This window comes from Pseudopodoces humilis, chromosome 14 (genome assembly GCF_049639895.1).
Source record: "Pseudopodoces humilis isolate 2021_Gansu_Grassland_sample_001 chromosome 14, ASM4963989v1, whole genome shotgun sequence".
Classification (NCBI taxonomy): Eukaryota; Metazoa; Chordata; class Aves; order Passeriformes; family Paridae; genus Pseudopodoces; species Pseudopodoces humilis.
The window spans coordinates 18,350,879-18,368,676 of NC_142213.1; the positions used below are offsets into that span (position 1 = coordinate 18,350,879).

General features: G+C 39.7%; 1 protein-coding gene across 2 annotated transcripts in view; it reads right to left on the reverse strand.

Annotated features, from left to right (window-relative positions):
* Positions 1–17,798, reverse strand: part of LOC102107979 (transcription initiation factor TFIID subunit 4-like) — a 145,169-nt gene that overhangs the window by 19,574 nt on the left and 107,797 nt on the right. The window lies entirely within an intron of this gene.

Sequence of the window (17,798 nt, forward strand, 5' to 3'; positions counted from 1 at the left end):
AACAGCCCCTGACCACTGCCTGCCCTGAGGAAATCACTGTGGCAGCAACTCATCCAATCTAGGCAGGAATCATCCTCTTTTAAAGGCATAAAAATAATGCAGCTCCTACTTCCAGAAAGAACAGCCCAGGCTTGGTCCCCAAGGTAACCAAAACACAGCATCACCAGGGTCAGCCCAGGAAAAACAGCTGCTGAGCTGGGGCAGTCCCCAGAGACCCCGACTGCTGCAAAAGATCACTCCTTCCTGTAATAAAATTGCATAAAATACAGCAGCATGTGGTCATTTGTTCCCTCTTCATGACACAAACCAAAATGCACGACATCTACAAAAGGTTGTAATATGGGGTAAGGTTTGTTGATCGAACTGCAGGAATATGGATATGAAAAACTAATATTAAAGGGCCAAAAACTTGGGAGCCAAAACTCTGTACACCACTCTGGGCCACAGCTGCAGGGAGAGCTGAGATGCAGCAAAAAGGGAGAATGTGGACCCTTCATTTAGAAAAAATACATTTAGTTCAGGAGATGCTGCCCCTGTAAATGGTGTCTGTAACACCAAATAGCCATAAAATAATGCAAAAATTCTCTCTGGAGTGAAACATATTACAACAAAAAAGGGTCTGTGTCGTTCAGAAGGGTCCACAGCAGTACCAGTTACTAACACAGAAGGAAAATGAAGCAGCTACAAGTCTTTTTTTGTCTCTAGCTGGTTATGTTTTCCTTTAAGGGATCACATTATGAATCTGACATCTCCTCATTTTTGCCAAAAAGACTTCACCTCCTTTCATATCAGTTGCTGATCTCTTACAGATTCCTTAATAACATGGTGTGACACAGAATCAACTCCCAGGCTTTACCAGGGCTTTTGGGCTGGATTTGGGTTTTTTGTCACTCGGTGGCTCACAAGACACAAAAGGATGTATTTCAAAGGATGAGCCACACATTATGAAAATTGGCATCTTTGCATTCGTTTTATTGCTAGTGAATGTTTTCTCTTAGAACTGAGACTGCAGTGGGAGACCCTTTTTCTGACACACAACTATCAGCAGTGTCCCCTTAAATACACAGCAAGAATTAAAATAAGGCTTCTCAAATAATTTCACATCAATCTACACATCCAAAGCTTAAACCTGTTGGAGATAAATATTTTGGATAGTTACAAATCCAGCTTCCCTTTTAAAATGTTAACTTAGACCTATTATTTAAATGTCACAAACACCCAAAACCAACAGGACATTTTACAAGCACACAGGCAAGTTAAAAAAAACCTGCCTGCTTTAGATATGTGTAAGTGAATCTGCAAAACAGAAGAAGTTACATAGCAGCAGAATAATTTTTTTCCCCAAATTGTATTTGTAGACCTGGATACTAACTCCCAGACATACTGTGGAAAGAAAAATGGGAACAACAGACTGAAGTTGGGATTGATTTACTTCATTAGCTGGGATTACAAGTTTAACTTACAAACCAGAGGTCAAAATTTCTCATTAACAAGGGGGCCATGAATCGCTGCAGGGCTTGGTTCAAGAGGAGACCACTCTTATTACTAACTACACATTTCAATCTGTCTTTGATGTTCTCCTTCTACCCTCCTCCCTTTTATTTTTTGGCAGAGGAGTTGATTTTAATTGTAGCTATACAACACAGCTCAGTTTGCCTGAGAGCCAGCCTCCACATCTGCAGTGAGTGCAGTTCTAGTGATATTGGGTGCAGTCCATAGCTTAGGGCTAATTTTAATGGCTCCCCTTTTCATACAAGGCTCAGATTGTTTTCCACGTGATTCCTGTTAATTTAGCTGCAGGAAAGGGCATCAGTTTTCCTTGCGAGTTTCTGATCCATACTTCTAAACTAGGTGAAATGTATTAAAGAAGAGAAATGATCATAAAATAAGAGATTGAATTTTCTACTGCCTCCCTAAGTGATTAAGCAAGTAATCCCACTATTTTAATACACAAAAGAAAAATGCAACATACAAATGGTATTTTTCTTACGTCTGTATTTTGATAAACACTTAATTTAATGCCACAAAGAAGCTCTTGAAATCTCTAACGGTGCTAAGGGTTAAAAAAGGAAAGCTTGAATGTCTGGCTATTGTGCATTTTCAAAATCTACAGATTCAAACGAAGATTTCACAGTACATTTCTCAAATCAAGAGTTGTGTGCATCGTGGCAGCAGATGGTGGAGTACACCACCAAATAATAAAATGTTTAATGATTATTTTTTTATTTTTGATGAATAGAACTAAAATATAACTGAATAGTCAAAGGTGGAGTATTTCAACAGATTAAAAGTGCTCATTCTACAGGACCTACTCCAGTTTTTAAAGGAAAACATAACATTGATGCTGGTTAAACAGCTGAAATTTTCATATATCACAAATAGTTGAAATCATAATCAAATTTGTCTCAGCAAAGTCGTACTCTCTACAGTTGGAACAACCTTTGAGCATTGTCAAATTAGAAAACCCTCAAAAAAAACCCCAAAAAAACCCCCAAAAAAACAAAACCCAAAAAAAGAGCAGTCAATTCTTACAAGTTATAAACACAGATACCCTTTTAACAAAAACAAAGTATGATGGTAATTTTTTTTTCATAATTTAAATGTAGAAGAACAATAGCTAAGGGTGATGGTTACCAAAATCATTTGCTATAGAGCTACAGTTTCTTGCCTTTGTTTACACACATCTATTTTGACTACAAAGATGTACCATCTCCAGCTTCATACCTATTTATTACTAGTAATGAAAGACAACTCTGCACATGGTAAATTCATGCAGGCTTACGATGCAAAACCCCAAGGTGAAAAGACAGGAATGATTAGGTGAGTAATTTTAGTTTAGGACCAACACAAATTTTTGTTTATTCCAATCGACACAAATCTCCTGTATATCACACAGATATACACATTTCCCATTTTCTACTGGGCCAGTTCCCACTTCACACTTGGGGGTAGCATGTATTAAATCACTCATGTTTATATGAACAATTGCTGTTAATACCCCTTTCCAAGCTTTCCCAGTTGCCAGCCAGCTCTGAGCATTAGAAGTTATGCTTTCAATCCACACTCATAGGCAAGAATTCACTTCTTCTGATGGCCAAGCCTTTTGTGCAAGCCCTCTATTGCCAGTGTGTATCTAATCTGCCTGCTGGAGCTCCAGCAAGGTCCTTTGTGTGCCCCTGAGGCTCGGTGGCCACTCGGGTCACGGCGGTGGCCACGGCTGCCCGGCACCCTCGCGGGATCCGCGGCCGCTCGCGAGCGTCGGATCCGCACGGGGTGCGAGAGCCACCTCCAGCTTTCAACAGGGGGCTATCTTAACAACTAGACATCTTTAAAAGGTCATTATTGCAGTCTAATTTCAAACTGGCACCAAAATGAAGGGTTGTCTTTGTGTAGGATTAATTTAAAAACCTCAGGATTTGATGTCAGTGGGAAATAACCAGCGTGGGACTCATAATGCTGCCTTCTCCCGCTTCTGGCCAGCACCTAGGGCTAATTTCTTAGGAGATGAAAACTATGACAAGCCCTTCAGTTAAGCTGAAAGCAGGCAGCAGTCCAGTAACACCCACAGGCCTCAGAGGCATCCTGTGACCCCCTTAGAAAAGTCACATTCACTTTGCTCTTGAGAAAGGAAAAATAATGCTGGAGGCATTTTGTTTTAAACCATGTGAAATAAGGAAATGTGAGGATGTGAAAATGAAGTGAAAAAAGTTAGAATTCATTTCCTCCCTTTGCAATGGCTTAGAAGCAAAACTGGTTCATTTTGAAAGTGTGTGTAAAAATCTGATACATTCACCAGTAGGCAGTGACTACAAAATGCTTAAGGTGAAATATGTAAATATGTAAAATAATCTCTTGAAAACCATCTCCTTTTGTGCTTGAAAGCATTTTGTAAAAGCATCTTTATTTCTCAGTAGCATTAATAGACAGTCAGAAAGAAAACTTGTCAAAACAAAAAATAGCAACAAAATTCAAGGTACTAGAATAATATTTTGAAACAAATCTGCAGAACAGTGAAAGGGATGAAAATTAATGCATAAGTTCCTTGGATGACTTCTGCCCTTTTAGTATTAATCTGAATAATAATAAAGGAACATGTAAATTACAGTTTCAAAATTTTAAATGGGGTTATTTTAACTATCATAGACTTAAGGCAAATCTAATCTGCCAAGTCTTCACTCTCATTTCAGTCTAAAACTGTGTCTCACTTTTTTACTCCTATTATGCCTTTTAACTTAGATGGGCTTTTTATCTCCTAGCTAAGCACATCCAACCTCATTTCCTCGTTCCCATTAAAGAGGTCTACACAAACGTGCATTCAGTCTGTTTATTACTTGCCACAGACTGCTCATCTTGTTCCAAAATATTCTCATTAATAGAAGGTTGCACTTTGAGGACCCATTAGAACCCTCAAATTAAGAGAATACTTAATTCTTTATTTACATTAATTCTTTGTCCAAAATTCTTGAGATGTATTATGTGTTATCGTATTATCAACTACATAAGCAAAACCAAGTGGCAGAGAATTCATTAACATTAATGCAATTTTCAAGAACTGTTCCACAAGTGAGGTCTCAAAACTGAAAAATTAACTCCAGCAGTAGAATAATTTTTCTTGATTTAATTTTTTTTCCTTCTGTGGAGAAAGCTAAGAATATACAAGGAAAATAAGGAACATGTAAGGAAGAAGACAGGAACAAAGGCAGAGGATGGGAATCTTGAGCCACTGCAACACAGAGGTACCGAATGATCCTTCTAACAAAAGGCTACAGGGAGTTGGCTGAAAAAATTCACATGGCATCAGGCTTCAAGGGGGTATGGAACTACAGAAACACCTACACTAGAAAGGAAATAATGATAAATTGGAATTCTTTTGAGACATGGCAAAATTTCCACAGTCCAGGAGTTTTTATTTAAAAAAACTCATCAAAATTAAAACTTTTTCCACCTCAGAAATGACAAAAGAAATTATTTGCAGCATTGCATCTGAGCCCCAAACCGTTGGGGCCACCACCCCACATTCATTTATGGGGATGTATTTACCATGTTGCAGAGAACTTCTTACTACCACCCCAAAATCCTGACACTACAAGTTGAAAGGAAATCTGGGCAGTTGATAATGTGAAAGAATGACATATCCAAAGTCTTCATCATTCTCTTTTCCACGGTATTATGATTAAGTAGGAATGGCAAAAGGATGGTCTGTGTCAGTATGAAAGGGAATCAAAACACCCAGCTTGATTTTCCTGCCCGCCATCCACTCCAAACTGTGATTTCTCAGTAAACCGAAGATGGAACAATGATGAATCTTGACATGCTTTTAATATGCAAACTATTCATCTTAGAGCCTATGATTCTGCAAAATTTTTAAGTCTGAAGTGCATGCTTGAGTTAAGTATTTAGATAAATTGGCATTTTTTTTCTACCTAAGACAGCTATAGTTAATGGGTCAAAACATAATTTGCCTGTCTTGTTTGAGCTCACAGACATTTGTACAAGTGTCACAATCATTCATGTGACACTTGTCTGCTTTATTATTCTATGCCAAAACCAAGGAAATGTTTACAAGGTTTGTTTTTCTGAAGCATATAGGGAACATATAAGAAAAGGGAAAGACATGATGAATAAGAATAAACAGGGGAGCTTCAGAGATACCAAGACTGCTCTTTTCCAACACCACTTTTTTGAACGCAAGCTTCTCCTCCCCGTTGTCATTAAATTATTATAAGAATGTGTGTCATCAACTCAGTTTTGGTCAAGAGTGCACTGGCCTCTAAATTCAAATATCCTGCCCTCCCATCATCCATTCACTTCCTCACAGGCACACAGAGGAGCTTCATGAGTGAAATATCCCGGGAATATGGGCACATGCACTCCTCCTCAGCTCTGACCGCCGAGGAGGGAGTTTGCACACAGCTCTTCAATGGCAATCTCAGCACAACTAAACAGCTTCTTTGTGTAATTCCTTTATTTTCATTCCACAGCTGCTCTTTACTGAGACTTACACGTATAACCATTGCTGGGAAAGTATAGGAAAGTTAATAATTGTTAAAGGCTTACACGAAAGTAATTGTTCTGTTTCTTCTGAATTGCCAATACTGATTTTGCTGTGAGAGGGGATTATGGAAAGAAATGGAACACTAGAGACGGGGAAGTACTGTTACTAAAATAATCTAACAAATGCAAATACAGCCCCCAGTATTAACAGAAGTGTCGAGTCTAAGAGTACAGGCAGATGTTCGCTGCGGATCCAGCTGTGCTGATGAAGGGCTTTGTGCCCCCCAGCTGCTCCTCGGTGCCCCCCGCTGAAGTCATTATCCTGCAGATCCGCCCCGATTCACTGGGGCAGGGCCAGCCCTGCTCACATGGGCCACCATAACCCAGCTGATTGTGCCCCCAGTGAGTGTCCTGGCACAGAGCCTCTGCCCCAGCCCATGGCACTGACCTCCTCAACCCCTCACATGATGGAAACCAGAGCAGTCCTTGCACTGGCACGCTCCTTCTGAGGCCCTAGAAAACAGGCACTGCTAAAATATCATCTCCCTCAGTAACAGAAATAAAAAGCATTTTTAAAATCACCTAAGCAAACAAAGCAATGCCTAGCATCTGATTTTTATTTCTTTTTTTTTTCCCAACAAGCATACTCATGGATTTTTCCCCTACTGAACTACAGACAGGATTCAAACAGCAATGATATCTGAAAACAGCACAAACAGCAACTTAAAATGTGCACAGCAACCAAAACCATCACCTTTGTTCAAATAACACTTATAAATGGTCACAAGAGCAACAACTCAAACCACAAGCCAAAACATTGGTTTGTTTGGTGATTCTTGATTTTGAGGGCACAGATTCTACTTGACACAACCTTCACACTGAAACAATCTGAGATTTTTGTTAATAAAGACAAAACTAAATATACAAATCAGATAACATTTAGAGCTGCAAACTCCTTATCTAGAATGACACATTCCCTTGCCAACCTGCAAAATGCATTGTAGAAAAGTATTTTTTTCATTTAAAATTTGCAAGATACTTTTGTATCATCTTTCACTTATTTTCGGAGCTGTATTTCAAAGCATACAACACACATTTCCCAGCCTAATCACAAGGTGCCTAGTGTTACACTACACATGTTTGAAGAGCTCTTTAAATACTAAAAACTAACTGTGACCATATTTTCAGTTGGATTTCAGTCTGCTCTGGTAACTTCTCTCTTCAGGTGACAAACTAGCAGTAACTGAATTCATTACAGCCTGATTAATTATGCTGCTCTCATACAAAGGAAAAAGAGACTTCAATCAGAAGTGGTAACCTTAAACAGTACCTGTGTAGCAGCATATATCAGAACATCAATCCCAGATTCATGCACTTCCATTTGCTTTGAGAATTCTTAGTAATTACTTCTCCCTTACTATCACATAGCTCAGCTTAACTCCACGGCCTGAAAAACTAAAGGAAGACGTTTGGAACACCAGTTCCAGCTGACAGGATTTATACCAGTTACCAGAAATACTGAAAACTGCACCTTATGCTCTCCACTTGCTTACCACGACCTAACTACACAACCAGCCTTTTTCTCCCCAGCTGAACACAGCAGGAGTTTGGGGAATAAAAGTAGAAGAGAGAAGCAGAGCCAAATGTCAGAGATCTCTTTTCTCATAAGCTGATGCCTTGCCAGGTTTTCATCTTCTACATATTTGGAGACAATTTCCTTAAATGATCCAGAAGCTGAGGACCACCTGGTTATTTCCTTCTCCTAAAGCAGGTGGATCACCCCAGCACAGAGATGGCACCCAGACCATGATACTGCTTTTTCTCACTTGCCTTTTGTGCTTGTTAACATGCAAAGGCAAATTAATGTAATGTAAGGATCTGGCATACGTGTCTAAAATACACACAGCACAATTAAACTGAGAATGAAAACAAATCAAAGGTATATATGTTCAAATAGTATTTATTGTTCCTTTACATAAAGGAACAAGGAACTTGGCAAATATTTCTTATGAATAAAGGCCCCTCTTCACAAAGTATGGGTTATGAATAGCAATGAACAAGATAAGAGCACATGAGATAAAGCCAACTAGAGTAAGCCACAGATGGAAGCAGAGCCAGACTGACAATGGAAGAATTCCCACCCTACCGGGCTATGGAGCGCTCTCCACACAACCATTTAATGCCAACACACATCAGCATTTACTCTAAAGGAGACACTTCAGAGAAATATTTTTAAATGCAAAGTTTGGGATATCCCTTTTTTAATATGGATAATACTCAAAGCATGTATCTCTCTACAGACTTAGGTCTCTCGTGCTTAGTCTGTAACGTGCCTGTGTGCTCTGCTGCTAACGGCGATTTGAAGAATTTGCTGTACCTACAGAATTGTATTATGGAGATCCTAGAGGGTATGACTAAAACTTGTTGAAATTAAGTTCTAAGGAAATATATAAATGTAGGTGACTGGTTAGAGTTTGGTTGAAGTCAAGAAGAGAAGGTGCTCCAGGTCTCTGTCTCAGAGCCAATTGCCTGTAATAATAAATACACAGGGTTGGATGTGGAATTGGGTGCTTTGGAGAAAAATAATAATGCATTATAAATATTGCCAGACCAACAGACTTCCCTGTCTCATTCAAACCCACCATCATCCTGTATGAACAAAAAAAAACTGCAGGAAGACAGCTCAGACTGTCACACTTAGGCAAAAGAAGCTGGCACTGCCTGCAAACAAAATGCAGTGACAAAATGTCATCCCTCTTGTTCTTCACTTAGGAATGCCCCTGCATTACACTTATGGACCCAGATTTTCACATCTCTCTTTTAATTAGGCAAAATAATGCTGAAGTTAATACCTAGCAGAAGAATTTCCGTGGTTGTGGGAAAATTATGAGATCAGTTTGCAAAACCTCACTCCTAGAAGAAAAAAAAGGAATTGAAACTCAAAAATAGGTTCTATAATAGAGCATTGTTTAAACACTTAAGGCAGCTCCTTATCTTTATCCAATTTCTGTAAACAAAACTCTGATTTTTGTCACAGATAAGAGATTTAAAACCACAGAATAACAAGTAAGCAAGAAATGTTTTGTGCATTAATTAAAACAAGTTGTGAAACTATATTATTCGCTAAATTGCTAACACATTCTGCTAAAGAGAATGAAATGTAAAGAAAAATTCAGTGGATTTATCTTCAATTATATGACTGCCTTCTTTTCAATATTTTTCCTCAAAATTTAACCACAAAAACAAAACTTTTGTATGTCTGAATAGAGGTGAAAATATATACTTAATATTTTATCAATTTCTATTAACCTTGCTATTAGTGTACATATTCAAAGACTTAAAAATACCTGTTCCAAAAATATATATAAACCAGCCAAAAATTAATCTTAAAAAAAAACCCAGTAGAGCAGAAGCCTCCCTCACAAAGTCTTCAGATTTGGCTGGCTCAACCAATCTGCTGTGGCCACTCAACCAGTTAAATAAATTTCTTTAATGATTTCACCATTTTAGGCTGCCTATCTGCAAGTTCTTACTGTCAACACGAATTACCCTGCGTGCTGCAATTCCACCATCAACTGAGACAAAGTATGACTGTGGCAGTGCTCTGTTAGCATGACATGCTTCACATGGATCTGTATTCCAAATGTCAGGATGATCTGGTATGGCCAGCCACAAGTGTCCTGGGAGAACAATTCCCAAGAGAGGGTGAAGCCTGGACAGGTGCAGGATTTTCTCTGCTCTGGAGCTGGGTGTCAGCTCTGAGTGCTGGGTGCTGCGGCAGCTCTGGGGATTCACGGGACACAGCTCAGGGTGCCTGATGGGACACCCATCCCATCAGGGAAAGGGCTCAGGAGATTAATGGGACACCCATCCCATCAGGGAAAGGGCTCAGGGGATTAATGGGACACCCATCCCATCAGGGAAAGGGCTCAGGGGATTAATGGGACACCCATCCCATCAGGGAAAGGGCTCAGGGGATTAATGGGACACCCATCCCATCAGGGAAAGGGCTCAGGAGATTAATGGGACACCCATCCCATCAGGGAAAGGGCTCAGGGGATTAATGGGACACCCATCCCATCAGGGAGAGGGTCAGGGGATTAATGGGACACCCATCCCAGCAGGGAGAGGGTCAGGGGATTAATGGGACACCCATCCCATCAGGGAAAGGGCTCAGGGGATTAATGGGACACCCATCCCATCAGGGAAAGGGCTCAGGGGATTAATGGGACACCCATCCCATCAGGGAGAGGGTCAGGGGATTAATGGGACACCCATCCCAGCAGGGAGAGGGTCAGGGGATTAATGGGACACCCATCCCAGCAGGGAGAGGGTCAGGGGATTAATGGGACACCCATCCCATCAGGGAAAGGGCTCAGGGGATTAATGGGACACCCATCCCATCAGGGAAAGGGCTCAGGGGATTAATGGGACACCCATCCCATCAGGGAAAGGGCTCAGGAGATTAATGGGACACCCATCCCATCAGGGAGAGGGTCAGGGGATTAATGGGACACCCATCCCATCAGGGAAAGGGCTCAGGGGATTAATGGGACACCCATCCCATCAGGGAGAGGGTCAGGGGATTAATGGGACACCCATCCCAGCAGGGAGAGGGCACAGGGAGGGCAAAGCTACTGGTGAGCTGCTCTCAGGTTTTGCTCTGGAGAAAAGTTGTATCAGACATTCAGCATAAAACAAGTTTTCATAAAGGAGCTACTTACATAAACCAGTTGAATGCTGGAGATAAAAATACCCCCCTGCAACTCTAAAAAACTGTAACTATTGTTATGGTTTATAGGATTGCACATTTAATTTAAAAAACAGTGATTCTCAGTATATGCACTAATTAAATAACTCAGAAGTTACAGATAATACTGCTTCATTAAAAAATTATTCTGAAATTAGAAAGCTTACGTTAAATTCATTATTTAAATAGGACAAACAAAAATCTAATTTTGTAGAATCTGTAGTTGGAAAAACAGTTACTCAAGAAGAAACACAGCTTTGCTATCCTATCTCCCATCCACACACTCAGTACAACTTAATAAACTTACCACAGCAGTATATAATACCTAGAGAGTAAGGGTAGAAATATAGAAAATTATGTTAAAAAGTAATTGGTCTTCATCACCACCAGGATAAAAGGCAATATATAACTTTTTAGAAGTTGTATGAAGCCCACAAAATCTTGTATCCCAGTAGAGCTAATATAAGAAATGCATTTGACTGCAGACCAACCAGGATTTACAGCCCAACACAGGCTGCACAAGCTGAATTATGGATTACATTACATTTTTTTATATATGGCACTGTAGAAAAGAAACCCCAACAGGTCAAACTGACATATTAATCACTATAGCTAAAATAAATACTCTGTGTGACTTCTATCTACTCATGGGGCACAAAATAGAGCAAGGTTGAGGATTCTGAAGACATTTGGAACATTGAAGCTTTCAGTACCTATCAACAATATCAACTGAAAAGCATTAAAATGCTCATTAAACATTTGTAATTTCCTAACTTAGGGCTGCAGACTGGGCAAACATCACACTGAAATACACAATGTACACATCCAGATTTGATTATGGAGAGACCAGAGTCAGGACAAACAGTTGACTCCAGCCTGTACTTTGAGACTTTAATCCAGATGCTCTTCACAAGGAATTTCCTAAAACAATGCACTATTGTTTAAGTGATTTGGACACTCAAAACTGAAAATCTGTGGTGGAATCAAATCACCTTCTGTACTGCTTCTTGTCCTCAACCAGGAGAAGACAAAGAACATGTCCCAGTAGTTAAGCTCTTTAAAATAAGGAACATTTCACAATATTAAAAAACTAATTAAAGATTCAGGCTCACATATTATTTACTTCCTGAAGTAAATAAAATAATTCTTCTTCTGGATTCTCATCAAGACATAAGACAGGATGTCAAGTACTTCCAAAGATGCAATATTTATTTCTTTAGAGAGAGAAAACCTACCTTCTAATTTTCTTCCAGCAACCCTTCCATATTGGTTCTAAGTTACATAAGAAATAGTATGAAAAGAATACTTGAAATCTTGATGCATGCTTGTTCTTAACATTACTGGAAAATTACTTTGACTACCTGCACAGCTGCCAACAACACCAGGGAACAGTACCTGCAGTTCTTCATTATTCTGTTACTTAGTAAGGTAAAAGCCAGCCACCAACAGCATCAAATTTATCCCATCTCACTGCAGCTACATAGCTGAAGATAAAAAGTTTTGCTAAAACAATTTTGTGGCAACGTAAGTTTTACCAAAATGCAACACACCTATGGCTGTCAATGGTGTTAAGGGGCAGGAGGCAAGCTTGTGCAGAGTGCATTCTATTTCCCTTTCCTTCCTTTAATTGAGCTTTAAGGTACTGAAACTGAATGCTATTCATAAAAATTACTTATAGAGATGAGAAAAGTAATTTTGGCTTTGGAGACAAGCACTAGACACATCTTTCAAGTCCATTAGGTATACCTAATTTTTCTCTTTGTAAAGATATCTCTTAAAGTTGCTTTTTAAAAACTGTAACAGTATAAAAATGAAAACAAAAAGAGAAAAACCAAGGGATTAACAAAGCCTGCAAAAGAGAGAAATGCAGGTGTGGCTTCTTTTATGGATTGGGAAAAATGTATCACAGGCCAGTGATATGGCCTGGGAAAAAAATGCCCTCTGCCAACACGTCCCCTATAGATAAAGCAGGCTGCAGTGCTGCTGTCTTTTTGATCAAGAGAAGAAATCCCACACCAATGACTGTTTCCCCTGACAGACTGCTTGTCCTTTTTAATGTTACATGAGAGCCCCAGCCTGAACTTCCCTCCCCTCAGAGCTCATACCACTACCACTGATTAGAGATGCTGGTCTGCCTAGGGGTACTCACTTCTTTGCCAAGGCTGTTTAACCTGTTGTGCTCCTTGTATTCCTTACCTTCTCCTTTGGAGATAGAAAGTTTGCTTTTTTTTATGAACTTTTGCTCATTCTCCTGGCAGAGCTTCCTCTAAATTGTGCAGTAATTGGTGCATCATGCAGCAGTTCAGTTCTTGCTAGGCTCCTGTCTTTGCAAGAGAGTGTCATGCTCAAAAAGATTAGATAATTATCCCTTTTCTTGCTAAAACTATAGTATGGGCCAACAGTATTTTCGTACTGCTATGGCACAGAAATCACTATTTATGATACCTTCTACCTTCTCATACACAGCTGCAGAAAACCTCATCATTCTCCTCATTTTCCTTCCCATACAGCACTGCTGTTCTTTGCCCTTTTATTTGTTAAAATAATTATTATACCAAGAGTATTACAAACAGAGTAACAAAAGCCAGTGAAAATAAGTCTCCTGCACTACCTCCTTCAGATACCTCATCCACAGGCCAGCTCAAAACTCACCAGAAAAGTTGGAGGGTGAGGTAGGGTAAGAATTCCCAAAGTGGTTCAATGGCCCAGAAGTCTGACTTAAGGACTGAGACTCCTAAGTGATCTATGGTTTCCATATCCAAATTTTGTAACAATTTAACTTAGTTTTAGTTAACACTGAAATATCTGTGTGTATATTCAGTCATGCTTGGAAAAGTGATCTGTAACTCGTTAGCAAAACTATGCCATGAAACTAACTCCAGAATCCCATGAACTCATACCAGTTAAAAAGCTATAAAGACTAATTTTATGCAAATCATTGTAACTTCATATAGGCCAAAAATGCAAGATTTTTCTCCAAAGACAGAAGGAGAGAAGGGGGAAAACCCAAGTCTGACTTACAAGTCATGGAGACATAATAATTTTATCACTACAGACCTTCTAGACAGTAAAAAATTTCCTTAAGTTGTTGCTATTTTTTAACTTTTCTGCTTCTCTTTTTGACCATCTCTTGGGTTGCCAGTATTAAAAAAACCCCAGACTCCACCAGTGTCAGAAATCTTGCCAAGGTTGGGGAGCTGCAGTTCTGCCTGATGCCCTTCCCTCCCTATTGCACCTCCCCTGCAGGAACTGGCTGCCAGCCTGTAACTTGAAGGCAAGCAGTAACCAAGTAACTAATAAATAAGGAGTACACCACTAAAGTAAACAGTACCCCAGCTATAATTAGCTAGAACAGACAAGCTGCTGGTGGTAGATGTCTCTCCGAGTTCCCTCAGGCCTTCTCCAGCCCCCACAGAATCCCTTTAACCAGCATGCTCCTGTTTGACTCCAGGCAAAACAAAAACAAAAACCCCCTTTTTTTCCTCGTCATTCACTATAACAGAGTATGCAACAAAAGGAATACCAAGATGAAGATCCCACTATTAGCTATTTTTACTTTATTATTTCTTTGAAAGCAAAATGCTGCCTGTAATATTCCAGACACATTGGAAAACTTCATAAACGTGCATTTAACACACACTGATCAGTCCCAAATACTTCCGTGGTCAGATAGCATGAGGCTTTCCAAAAGCACACAATATTACAATTTCTAGAAAGAAAACCCTGGTTTTACTATAGAAGGAAATACAGAAAATAAAGTGTTTTCCTACACCAGAACCAGTCAGGGATTTAGCAAAGCCCAGCTCATGCAGTGGGAAAAGCAGGGAGATTGACAGGAACACAGCGCTCCAACAAAAGCTTATTGCAGGTAATTAATGTTCTACACGAGGCACATTACTGACTTCAAACAAACTCACCCCTCTGCTTAAAGTTAAGCATGTGCACATGTCCTTGCAGGTTTGGAGCTCCAAGCTCAACTTCTCATGAATGTGGCCAAACAAGACCCACTTTGCCATCACTCCCACAAAGGAAGGATGTGCAAAGCACACTGTTCCATTATCTGTGAATAGTTTTTAACAAAGCTGAAAAGCTCGTTTCAGCTCAAAATTTAAATATTTGAGCTCCACCTCTGAATTCTATGGGTGGCAAATTTCAGCCAAATTCTGAAGGAGGAGTGTGGACAGTAGGAGACTGGTCAACACATGTTAAAAAAAAGGTGAGCGTTCCTTTCCAAATTAAACAAGTATTTGCTCAAAATACTCTTGCAATTTGGAATAAATCACAGGGATTCAAATGCATCGTGTTCCTTGAACAGCAAAGTTGGTCAAAATAAATCTGCCTGCACCACAAACCGCTGATATTGTGTCATTTCATGATGACATCACTTATGAAACCTGCAATAGGGACCTGCCTTTAAATTTTGTGCACAGATATACACAGGATATGCACACATTAAACACTCAGAAAAACATCCTGACTTGCAGTGAAATCTTGGAAGACTTGCACATGGTAAAAAGAAACCATGACAGGCCTGTTTTTATTTCTCTTTCTTATACACTAAGCTTGTTTTCAGCTAGAGTACTGAAAATGAAAGGATAATTTTTTGAACACATATGACAGCAAGCTCTGAATGAAATGTTTATCTGTCAGGCTTTTGTTTTGTTTTCTTTTTAATTCAAGAACTCGTACTTTTTTATCAACAGACCACATTCAGCTGTGGTCTGTTGCACCAGCTGAATGTGGTGTGCTGATAAAAAAGTGTAAATTTTTGAATTAATGCACAGTGCTGATGCAGAGGGGGCCACGGCCATTGCTATTCTATCCCACCCACATCATCACTTGGGATGTGGCTTTGGGGGGAAGAAAACGTGGCCTTACAGCAGAATTGTGGTGTTGTGTTGAGTTTCTCCCCCAGGGAAGCTGTGGGATGGTGTGGTGTGTCCTCCTGCAGAACGCAGCCGGGGCCTGGTGCAGCTCCGAGCGGTGAAGGGAGCCGAGGAGAGCCCTGCCGGCCACACCGGACAATCCAGCTCTTCATGGCTGTGTCCATCACTGCCTCTGCTGCCTCAGGGACAGAAAATGAGGCTGCAGGAGCTCCACAACCTTGTTTGTGTCCCAGGAATACCTGTGTGTCACGGCTGAGCCACAGGAACAGCTCTGCTCTCGGCCTCGCCACACGGAGCTGGGCCGGGGTGGGGAACTCCTCTTGTGTGTAAATCTCCTGCTCTTTTGTGCCCTTTTGCTATCGAAATTCTTCTGTTCCTCTGCATTTCCTATGCCACTGCTGTTTGTATTTAGCAAATTGTTCTCACACCCCACAGTCTCTGCCTTTCTCCATCTCTCACTGGAAGGGTGAAGTGGAGTGGCTTATTTGGAGTTTAATTCCCACCACACGGCTTGGACAATGTTTGGTTCTGCAACTGACAGCAGGTAAAATAACAAAAATTCTGTTCAGCACTTCTAGGTAGGGTGTTTACTTTAGAAGCTGGCAACCAGATTTCCTTGAAGTTCAAGATTGTTTGCCCAAAGGCCCAGGGTAAACTAAAAATGTTAAATAACTAATTGTCACTCTCTGTAGGACCAACACTTTACTTGACTGCCTATAAAAGAATTGTCTGAAAAAAAATCTAAAAATGTGCATCTTAATAGATTTTAAGTTCTTTAGACTCCTTCCAAACCTTAACTTCAGTAAAAAAGGTATTAGACAAAAAGGAAAAAGATTATTCCACAAAATTTGCCTAGCACTGAATAGGATTGAAGCAGAAGGAAATGAATATATTTGATGATTCATCTAACTGCTCTAGGGAAGAATTACTTAAATGTGAAACATTGCCACCTTAAGATATGGGTATGAATCTTTCCATGTACACCTTGAAAATTTTCTGGTCAGGTTTTAAAAATTATTTTCAGTGACATTTAAAACTGTCACAGCATCTTGGGCTTTACCTCCTAAAGACAATGGACAAACCCTCTGCTAGACCCTTCCATGCTTTCTCTCAGTCTTACCAGTTTTCTGGCTAAGTTTTTTTTTTAGCCAGCAGTTTAAAAAAAATCTGTAATTATAAGCATCAGAAAAACAGAGACTGCAAAACAGATTCTATCCTTCAGTGTCTGAAAATCAGGGAGACAACTGAAAATGCAGAAAAACTCAATCCAAAACCAACTCCAAAAACAACCCCAAAATGCAAATTCACATACCCTCTGTCCCACACACCCTTAAAGGAACTCCTTTTGCAAGAAAAACACAACCTTCCCAGGAATAGCAGGAGAGGTCCACAGGGATTGACAAATAATGGATGAACTCTTAGCTACTCAGAAGTCTTTGTGCCAAGTTCTCATTTTCCATGCTAATAAGCTGCACACACTATATTTATAATGTATCCATAAATAAAACAATTGTATTTATTATTACCATATCAATAAAATTTTCTATTTAAAAATGTAATAATTTTTTCTTGTAACCAAGGAGGAGGATTTATATTTCTATTAAAAAAAAAAAAAAAGAACAAAACACTATTTAAGTAAAAATGCAGTAGAAACCTTGGAGAAGCAGAGAAAAAAATGCCCTCATGGTCTTCTCCTACATGCTACATCAACATCATGCAGTCAGGTGGGACCAACTTCCATCTCCAAATGAAGTAAAAATCAAATTTGTCTTGGCCAATAAGGAAAAATTATTAATATCATTGAACCTCTGTCAGAATATTTTGTGTTCCACAGATCAAAGGAATACACACAGCATGCAAACCTGTTCTACTAGTAAAAAAGAATGTTTTTCCTGGCACAGAGCCCACTTGCTATTTTCTTGCATTGCTGCCTGGCTTCTTCCTCCTGTGAACTGAGATCCATGCAAAAATGTTCTACTGCCTCCTGACTCACTGTCTGTATTCCTGCCTGTTTGCAACAGGCATGGATATGTATTTCTATACATTCACTCCCAGTTACAATTATTAATCATCAATGTAAACATCACATTATCCATCATCTTCAATCTCTTCTTTGTTTTGCTGCTAAGTCTGTAAGAAGCATTAGAGTAATGTTTGTAAGCTTGGTT